Here is an 11,441-nt window from a genome sequence, read left to right on the forward strand (position 1 = left end):
TACAGAGAGAGATACACAGTTACAGATAGAGGGAGAGATATACACAGATACAGATAGAGGGAGAGAGATACACAGTTACAGATAGAGGGAGAGAGATACACAGTTACAGATAGAGGGAGAGATATACACAGCTACAGATAGAAGGAGAGAGATACACAGTTACAGATAGAGATATACACAGTTACAGATAGAGAGAAATATATACAGTTACAGATAGAGAGAGATATACACAGTTACAGATAGAGAGAGAGATACACAGTTACAGATAGAGAGAGATATATACACAGATACAGATAGAGATATACACAGTTACAGATAGAGGGAGAGATACACCGTTACAGATAGAGGGAGAGATATACACAGTTACAGATAGAGAGAGAGAGATACACAGTTACAGATAGAGAGAGATATACACAGTTACAGATAGAGAGCGAGATACACAGTTACAGATAGAGGGAGAGATATATACAGTTACAGATAGAGGGAGAGAGATACACAGTTACAGATAGAGGGAGAGAGATACACAGTTACAGATAGAGGGAGAGAGATACACAGTTACAGATAGAGAGAGAGATACACAGTTACAGATAGAGGGAGAGAGATACACAGTTACAGATAGAGAGAGAGAGATATACAGTTACAGATAGAGGGAGAGATATACACAGTTACATATAGAGAGAGATACACAGTTACAGATAGAGGGAGAGATATACACAGATACATATAGAGGGAGAGAGATACACAGTTACAGATAGAGGGAGAGAGATACACAGTTACAGATAGAGGGAGAGATATACAGTTACAGATAGAGGGAGAGAGATACACAGTTACAGATAGAGAGAGATATACACAGTTACAGATAGAGGGAGCGATATACACAGTTACAGATAGAGGGAGAGATACACAGTTACAGATAGAGGGAGAGATATACAGTTACAGATAGAGGGAGAGATATACACAGTTACAGATAGAGGGAGAGAGATATATACAGTTACAGATAGAGGGAGAGAGATACACAGTTACAGATAGAGGGAGAGAGATATCCTGTTAGGGCTAGGGGGCAGTATTTGCACGGCTGGATAAAAAAATGTACCCAATTTAATCTGGTTACTAATCCTACCCAGTAACTAGAATATGCATATACTTATTATATATGGATAGAAAACACCCTAAAGTTTCTAAAACTGTTTGAATGGTGTCTGTGAGTATAACAGAACTCATTTGGCAGGCAAAACCCTGAGACAGATTCTGACAGGAAGTGGATACCTGATGTGTTGTATTACCTTTAAACCTATGCCATTGAAAAACACAGGGGCTGAGGAATATTTTGGCACTTCCTATTGCTTCCACTAGATGTCACCAGCCTTTACAAAGTGTTTTGAGTCTTCTGGAGGGAGATCTGACCGAACAAGAGCCATGGAACGATGATGGCCCATTAGACACCTGGCGCGCTAGGTCATGCTGGGTACCCTCGTTCCAATACGTTATAAAAGAGTATGCATTCGTCCACCTTGAATATTATTCATGTTCTGGTTAAAAAAGGCCCTAATGATTTATGCTATACAACGTTTGACATGTTTGAACGAACGTAAATATATTTTTTCCCCTCGTTCATGAAGTGAAGTCCGGCGGGCTTAGATCATGTGCTAACAAGACGGAGATTTTTGGACATAAATGATGAGCTTTTTTGAACAAAACTACATTCGTTACGGACCTGTGATACCTGGAAGTGACATCTGATGAAGAGAATCAAAGGTAATGGATTATTTACATAGTATTTTCGATTTTAGATCTCCCCAACATGGCGGCTAGTCTGTATCGCAACGCATATTTTTCTGGGCGCAGTGCTCAGATTATTGCAAAGTGTGATTTCCCAGTAAGGTTATTTTTAAATCTCGCAAGTTGATTGCGTTCAAGAGATGTAAATCTATAATTCTTTAAATGACAATATAATATTTTACCAATGTTTTCTAATTTTAATTATTTAATTTGTGGTGCTGACTTGAATGCCGGTTATTGGAGGGAAACGATTTCCTGAACATCAACGCCACAGTAAAACGCTGTTTTTGGATATAAATATGAACTTGATAGAACTAAAAATGCATGCATTGTCTAACATAATGTCCTAGGAGTGTCATCTGTTGGAGATTGTAAAAGGTTAGTGCATAATTTTAGCTGATTTTATGGTTTTGGTGACGCCTGTCTTTGAATTGGCACAACATTACACACACCTCTTGTAAATGTACTGTCCTAACATACTCTAAATTTATGCTTTCGCCGTAAAACCTTTTTGAAATCGGAAAACGTGGTTAGATTAAGGAGATGTTTATCTTTCAAAGGGTGTAAAATAGTTGTATGTTTGAAAAATTTGAATTTTGACATTTATTTGGATTCAAATTTGCCGCTCTTGAAATGCACCTGCTGTTGATGGAGTGCACCACGGGTGGGACGCTTGCGTCCCACCTAGCCCATAGAGGTTAAATACAGTTACAGATATAGAGAGAGAGATATACACAGTTACAGATAGAGGGAGAGAGATATACACAGTTACAGATAGAGGGAGAGATACACAGTTACAGATAGAGAGAGAGATATACACAGTTACAGATAGAGGGAGAGATATACGCAGATACAGATAGAGGGAGAGAGAGATATACACAGATACAGATAGAGGGAGAGAGATACACAGTTACAGATATAGAGAGAGAGATACACAGTTACAGATAGAGGGAGAGATATACAGTTACAGATAGAGAGAGAGATATACAGTTACAGATAGAGGGAGAGAGATATATACAGTTACAGATAGAGGGAGAGAGATACACAGTTACCGATAGAGGGAGAGAGATATATACAGTTACAGATAGAGGGAGATATATACAGTTACAGATAGAGGGAGAGATACACAGTTACAGATAGAGAGAGATATACACAGTTACAGATAGAGAGAGAGATATACACAGTTACAGATATAGAGAGAGAGATATACACAGTTACAGATAGAGGGAGAGATATACACAGTTACAGATAGAGAGAGAGATATACAGTTACAGATAGAGGGAGAGATATACACAGTTACAGATAGAAAGAGAGAGATATACACAGTTACAGATAGAAAGAGAGCTATATAGTTACAGATAGAGAGAGAGATATACACAGTTACAGATAGAGAGAGAGATATACACAGTTACAGATAGAGGGAGAGATATACACAGTTACAGATAGAGAGAGAGATATACACAGTTACAGATAGAGGGAGAGATATATACAGTTATAGATAGAGGGAGAGAGATACACAGTTACAGATAGAGAGAGAGAGATACACAGTTACAGATAGAGAGAGATATATACAGTTACAGATAGAGAGAGAGATATACACAGTTACAGATAGAGGGAGAGATACACAGTTACAGATAGAGAGATATATACACAGTTACAGATAGAGAGATATACAGTTACAGATAGAGAGATATACACAGTTACAGATTGAGGGAGAGATACACAGTTACAGATAGAGGGAGAGATACACAGTTACAGATAGAGAGAGATATACACAGTTACAGATAGAGGGAGAGATACACAGTTACAGATAGAGGGAGAGATACACAGTTACAGATAGAGAGAGATATACACAGTTACAGATAGAGGGAGAGATACACAGTTACAGATAGAGGGAGAGATATAGTTAAAGTCGGAAGATTACATACACTTCAGTTGAAGTCATTAAAACTCATTTTTCAACCACTCCACACATTTCTTGTTAACAAACTATAGTTTTGGCAAGTCGGTTAGGACATCTACTTTGAACAAAAGGACTTGAGTTTCTGTATGTTATCACAATCACACCATGAGTAGTTAATCATGAAACATACACCACCCCCTTTCTTCTTCCAGGACAGTTTTTTATTCCTGTCTGCGTGATGTACTGAGAACCCAGCTGGCTGAATGGACAGGGATAATACAGGCGTGGCCAAAAGTTTTGAGAATGACACAAATATTAATTTTCACAAAGTCTGCTGCCTCAGTTTGTATGATGGCAATTTGCATATACTCCAGAATGTTATGAAGAGTGATCAGATGAATTGCAAGTCCCTCTTTGCCATGCAAATGAACTGAATCCTCAAAAAACATTTCCACTGCATTTCAGCCCTGTCACAAAAGGATCAGCTGACATCATGTCAGTGATTCTCTCGTTAACACAGGTTTGAGTGTTGACGAGGAAAGGGCTAGAGATGTCATACTGATTGAGTTCGAATAACAGACTGGAAGCTTCAAAAGTAGGACGGTACTTGGAATCATTGTTCTTCCTCTGTCAGCCATGGTTACCTGCAAGGAAACACGTGCCGTCATCATTGCTTTGCCGAAAAAGGGCATCACAGGCAAGGATATTGCTGCCAGTAAGATTGCACCTAAATCAACCATTTATTAAATCATCAAGAACTTCAAGGAGAGCGGTTCAATTGTTGAAAAGAAGGCTTCAGGGTGCCCAAGAAAGTCCAGCAAGCGCCAGGACCGTCTCCTAAAGTTGATTCAGCTGCGGGATCGGGGCACCACCAGTACAGAGCTTGCTCAGGAATGGCAGCAGTCAGGTGTGAGTGCATCTGCATGCACAGTGAGGTGAAGACTTTTGGAGGACGGCCTGGTGTCAAGAAGGGCAGCAAAGAAGCCCCTTCTCTCCAGGAAAAACATCAGGGACAGACTGATATTCTGCAAAAGGTGCAGGAATTGGACTGCTGAGGACTGGGGTAAAGTTATTTTCTCTGATGAATCCCCTTTCCGCTTGTTTGGGGCATCTGGAAAAAAGCTTGTCCGGAGAAGACAAGGTGAGCGCTACCATCAGTTCTGTGTCATGCCAACAGTAAAGCATCCTGAGACCATTCATGTGTGGGGTTGCTTCTCAGCCAAGGGAGTGGGCTCACTCACACTTTTGCCTAAGAACACAGCCATGAATAAAGAATGGTACCAACACATCCTCCTAGAGCAACTTCTCCCAACCATCCAGGAACTGTTTGGTGACGAAAAATGCCTTTTCCAGCATGATGGAGCACCTTGCCATAAGGCAAAAGTGATAACTAAGTGGCTCGGGGGAACAAAACATCGATAATCTGGGTCCATGGCCAAGAAATTCCCCAGACCTTAATCCCATTGAGAACTTGTGGTCAACCCTCAAGAAGAGGGTGGACAAACAAAAACCCACAAATTCTGAAAAACTCCAAGCATTGATTATGCAAGAATGGGCTGCCATCAGTCAGGATGTGACCCAGAAGTTAATTGACAGCATGCCAGGGCGGATTGCAGAGGTCTTGAAAAAGAAGGGTCAACACTGCAAATATTGACTCTTTGCACCAACTTTATGTAATTGTCAATAAAAGCCTTTGACACTTATGAAATGCTGGTAATTATACTTCAGTATTCCATAGTAACATCTGACAAAAATATCTAAAGACATTGAAGCAGCAAACTTTGTGAAAATGTATATTTGTGTCATTCTCAAATCTTTTGGCCACGACTGTATATCCGGAGAGAGCCATGATTCCATGAAACAGAGTATGTTACAGTCCCTGATGTCTCTCTGGAAGGAGATCCTCTCCCTGAGCTCATCTACTTTATTGTCCAGAGACTGAACATTAGCGAGTAATATACTCAGGAGCGGTGGATGGTGTGCACACCTCCTGAGAAGTCCAGAAGTCCACGCCGATTACCTCTTCTCTGACGTCGGCATCTTGGAGCAGCCCCTGGGATCAATTACATTGCCCTGGGGGTTACGAACGAAGGATCCAATTCTGGAAAGTCATATTCCTAGTCGTAATGTTGGTGAGTTACCGCCGCTCTGATATCCAAAAGTTATTTCCAGTGGAATGTCATAACACAAGAATGTTCTGGGCTAATGATGTAAGATATAACACACAAACAAACAAAATACAGCAAAGTTGCTTAGGAGCTAGAGCTTCCATGTCTATCATGTCTTAGGAGCTAGAAGCAGAGCTTCCATGTCTGTCATGTCTTAGGAGCTAGTAGCAGAGCTTCCATATCTGTCATGTCTTAGGAGCTAGAAGCAGAGCTTCCATGTCTGTCATGTCTTAGGTGCTAGAAGCAGAGCCGCCATGTCTGTCATGTCTTAGGAGCTAGAAGCAGAGCTTCCATGTCTGTCATGTCTTAGGAGCTAGTAGCAGAGCTTCCATATCTGTCATGTCTTAGGAGCTAGAAGCAGAGCTTCCATATCTGTCATGTCTTAGGAGCTAGAAGCAGAGCTTCCATGTCTGTCATGTCTTAGGAGCTAGAAGCAGAGCTTCCATGTCTGTCATGTTTTAGGAGCTAGAAGCAGAGCTACCATGTCTGCCATGTCTTAGGAGTTAGAAGCAGAGAGTTAGAATCAGAGCTTCCATGTCTGTCATGTCTTAAGAGCTAGAAGCAGAGCTTCCATGTCTGTCATGTCTTAAGAGCTAGAAGCTCAGAACAGGCAAAATCTACCACTATTTTGACTTCCGGTTTGGAGCGAGCAGTCGCGCCACGCTTCGCTCCACAGGTAATATTCCACTTCGCTACATTACAACGGCTTGATTTGTTTGATCTGAGCAATTCTTCTTAGCTAGCTACATAGCCGTCTTTGTATCAAAGATAATTGTGTAGTTTAGAGTAACTGAGTAATTATCGAGGCTAGCTATCTTCGTCCTCCTAACGTAGTCAACACTGCTAGCTGCTAGCTAGCTAGTCATCACTGTTAGCTAGCCAACTTCTACCGACTAGCAGCACCGCAGAAACTATTACATTACAACGCAACGACTTGATTAGTGTGGTGTTAGTGTTAGTTAGCCAGCTACATAGTTGTCTGTGCTGTCTCTGTATCTAAGATAATTGTGTAGTTTGAGTTTGAGTATTATCGAGGTGTGCTAGCCAGCCGCGACGCGGCGCCAGACTTACTCAACACACCTAGTCATCATTAACCCACTGCCAGATAGCCATCCGTTACCGACTATCAGCGCTGTAGTTACTAATACTTCACAACAGAACGATTTGACTAGTGCAGTGTTACCTAGCTAGCTACCTAGTTGTCTTTGTCATAGTTTGATAATTGTTAATTGATAATTGTTAGCTAGCCAGCCATCGAGGTTAGCTAGCCAGCTATTTCCGTCCCCCGCGACGCCATTTTTCCTAACCTAGCCAACTATTACTGACGAGCAGCATTGTTGAAACTAAATACACTACAAGGAACGTCTTGATTAGTGTTATGTTAGCTAGCTAGCTACAAAGTTGCTTTGTATCATGACAAGGTGTAGTACTGAAACTACCGAGGTTACCTAGCCAGCTACACGTTCAAAGTCAACAACGCAGCCACTGCTAGCTAGCCTACTCCACCAGCCAGCAGTACTGTATCATTTTAGTCAATAACATTTTTGCAACGTAAGCTTAACTTCCTGAACATTCGAGACGTGTAGTCCACTTGTCACTCCAATCTCATTTGCATTAGCGTAGCCTCTTCTGTAGCTTGTCTACTATGTGTCTGCCTATCCCTGTTCTCTCTCCTCTGCACAGGCCATACAAACGCTCCACACCGCGTGGCCGCTGCCGCTCTAACCTGGTGGTCCCAGCGCGCACGACCCACGTGGAGTTCCAGGTCTCCGGCAGCCTCTGGAACTGCCGGTCTGCGGCCAACAAGGCTGAGTTCATCTCAGCCTATGCTACCCTCCAGTCCCTAGACTTCCTGGCGCTGACGGAAACATGGATCACCACAGATAACACTGCTACTCCTACTGCTCTCTCCTCGTCTGACTACGTGTTCTCGCATACCCCTAGAGCATCGAGCCAGCGGGGTGGTGGCACTGGAATCCTCATCTCTCCCAAGTGGACATTCTCTCTTTCTCCCCTGACCCATCTGTCTATCTCCTCATTTGAATTCCATGCTGTCACAGTTACCAGCCCTTTCAAGCTTAACATCCTTATCATTTATCGCCCTCCAGGTTCCCTTGGAGAGTTCATCAATGAGCTTGACGCCTTGATAAGTTCCTTTCCTGAGGATGGCTCACCTCTCACAGTTCTGGGTGACTTTAACCTCCCCACGTCTACCTTCGACTCATTCCTCTCTGCCTCCTTCTTTCCACTCCTCTCCTCTTTCGACCTCACCCTCTCACCTTCCCCCCCTACTCACAAGGCAGGCAATACGCTTGACCTCATCTTTACTAGATGCTGTTCTTCCACTAATCTCATTGCAACTCCCCTCCAAGTCTCCGACCACTACCTTGTATCCTTTTCCCTCTCGCTCTCATCCAACACTTCTCACTCTCCCCCTACTCGGATGGTATTGCGCCGTCCCAACCTTCGCTCTCTCTCTCCCGCTACTCTCTCCTCTTCCATCCTATCATCTCTTCCCTCTGCTCAAACCTTCTCCAACCTATCTCCTGATTCTGCCTCCTCAACCCTCCTCTCCTCCCTCTCTGCATCCTTTGATTTCCTCTGTCCCCTATCCTCCAGGCCGGCTCGGTCCTCCCCTCCTGCTCCGTGGCTCGACGACTCACTGCGAGCTCACAGAACAGGGCTCCGGGCAGCCGAGCGGAAATGGAGGAAAACTCGCCTCCCTGCGGACCTGGCATCCTTTCACTCCCTCCTCTCTACATTTTCCTCTTCTGTCTCTGCTGCTAAAGCCACTTTCTACCACTCTAAACTCCAAGCATCTGCCTCTAACCCTAGGAAGCTCTTTGCTACCTTCTCCTCCCTCCTGAATCCTCCTCCCCCCCCCCCCTCCTCCCTCTCTGCGGATGACTTCGTCAACCATTTTGAAAAGAAGGTTGACGACATCCGATCCTCGTTTGCTAAGTCAAACGACACTGCTGGTCCTGCTCACATTGCCCTACCCTGTGCTTTGACCTCTTTCTCCCCTCTCTCTCCAGATGAAATCTCGCGTCTTGTGACGGCCGGCCGCCCAACAACCTGCCCACTTGACCCTATCCCCTCCTCTCTTCTCCAGACCATTTCCGGAGACCTTCTCCCCTACCTCACCTCGCTCATCAACGCATCCTTGACCGCTGGCTACGTCCCTTCCGTCTTCAAGAGAGCGAGAGTTGCACCCCTTCTGAAAAAACCTACACTCGATCCCTCCGATGTCAACAACTACAGGCCAGTATCCCTTCTTTCCTTTCTCTCCAAAACTCTTGAACGCGCCGTGCTTGGCCAGCTCTCTTGCTATCTCTCTCAGAATGACCTTCTTGATCCTAATCAGTCATGTTTCAAGACTGGCCATTCAACTGAGACTGCTCTTCTCTGTGTCACGGAGGCTCTCCGCACTGCTAAAGCTAACTCTCTCTCCTCTGCTCTCATCCTTCTAGACCTATCTGCTGCCTTTGATACCGTGAACCATCAGATCCTCCTCTCCACCCTCTCCGAGCTGGGCATCTCCGGCACCGCGCACGCTTGGATTGCGTCCTACCTGACAGGTCGCTCCTACCAGGTGGCGTGGCGAGAATCTGTCTCCGCACCACGTGCTCTCACCACTGGTGTCCCCCAGGGCTCTGTTCTTGGCCCACTCCTATTCTCGCTATACACCAAGTCACTTGGCTCTGTCATATCCTCACATGGTCTCTCATATCATTGCTATGCAGATGACACACAATTAATCTTCTCCTTTCCCCCTTCTGACAACCAGGTGGCGAATCGCATCTCTGCATGTCTGGCAGACATATCAGTGTGGATGACGGATCACCACCTCAAGCTGAACCTCGGCAAGACGGAGCTGCTCTTCCTCCCGGGGAAGGACTGCCCGTTCCATGATCTCGCCATCACGGTTGACAACTCCCTTGTGTCCTCCTCCCAGAGTGCTAAGAGCCTTGGCGTGACCCTGGACAACACCCTGTCGTTCTCCACCAACATCAAGGCGGTGACCCGATCCTGTAGGTTCATGCTCTACAACATTCGCAGAGTACGACCCTGCCTCACACAGGAAGCGGCGCAGGTCCTAATCCAGGCACTTGTCATCTCCCGTCTGGATTACTGCAACTCGCTGTTGGCTGGGCTCCCTGCCTGTGCCATTAAACCCCTACAACTCATCCAGAACGCCGCAGCCCGTCTGGTGTTCAACCTTCCCAAGTTCTCTCACGTCACCCCGCTCCTCCGCTCTCTCCACTGGCTTCCAGTCGAAGCTCGCATCCGCTACAAGACCATGGTGCTTGCCTACGGAGCTGTGAGGGGAACGGCACCTCCGTACCTTCAGGCTCTGATCAGGCCCTACACCCAAACAAGGGCACTCCGTTCATCCACCTCTGGCCTGCTCGCCTCCCTACCTCTGAGGAAGCACAGTTCCCGCTCAGCCCAGTCAAAACTGTTCGCTGCTCTGGCACCCCAATGGTGGAACAAGCTCCCTCACGACGCCAGGACAGCGGACTCAATCACCACCTTCCGGAGACACCTGAAACCCCACCTCTTCAAGGAATACCTGGGATAGGATAAAGTAATCCTTCTAACCCCCCCCTTAAAAGATTTAGATGCACTATTGTAAAGTGGTTGTTCCACTGGATATTATAAGGTGAATGCACCAATTTGTAAGTCGCTCTGGATAAGAGCGTCTGCTAAATGACTAAAATGTAAATGTAAATGTAAGCAGTGCTTCCATGTCTGTCATGTCTTAGGAGCTAGAAGCAGAGCTTCCATGTCTGTCATGTCTTAGGAGCTAGAAGCAGAGCTTCCATGTCTGTCATGTCTTAGGAGCTAGAAGCAGAGCCTCCATGTCTGTCATGTCTTAGGAGCTCCATGTCTGTCATGTCCCAGTCCCAGCCACTGAAAAACATCATCACAGAAGGATGCTGCCACCACAATGCTTCACCGTAGGGATGGTGCCAGGTTTCCTCCAGACGTGACGCTTGGCATTCAGGCCAATCTTGGTTTCATCAGACTGGAGAATATTGTCCTTTTGGTTCCTTTAGGTGTCCTTTAGGTGACTTTTGGCAAACTCCAAGCAGGCTGTCATGTGCCTTTTACTGAGGAGTGACTTCCGTCAGGCCACTCTACCATAAAGGCCTGATTGGTGGAGTGCTGCAGAGATGGTTGTCCTTCTGGAAGGTTCTCATATCTCCACAGAGGAACTCTGGAGCTCTGTCAGAGTGACCATCAGATTCTTGGTCACCTCCCTGACCAAGGCCCTTCTCCCCTGATGGCTCAGTTTGGCCGGGCGGCCAGCTCTAGGAAGAGTCTTGATGGTTCCAAACCTCTTCCATTTAAGAATGCTGGAGGCCACTGTGTTCTTGGGGACCTTCAATGCTGCAGACATTTTTTGGTAGCCTTTGCCCGATCTGTGCCTTGACATAATCCTGTCTCGGAGCTCTACGGACAATTAATTCGATCTCACGGCTTGTTTTTTGATCTGACATACAATGTCAACTGTGGGACCTTATATAGACAGGTGTTTGCCTTTCCAAATCATGTCCAATCAGTTGAATTTACCACAGGTGGACTCC

This window comes from Salmo salar, chromosome ssa10, assembly GCF_905237065.1.
Source record: "Salmo salar chromosome ssa10, Ssal_v3.1, whole genome shotgun sequence".
Lineage (NCBI taxonomy): Eukaryota > Metazoa > Chordata > Actinopteri > Salmoniformes > Salmonidae > Salmo > Salmo salar.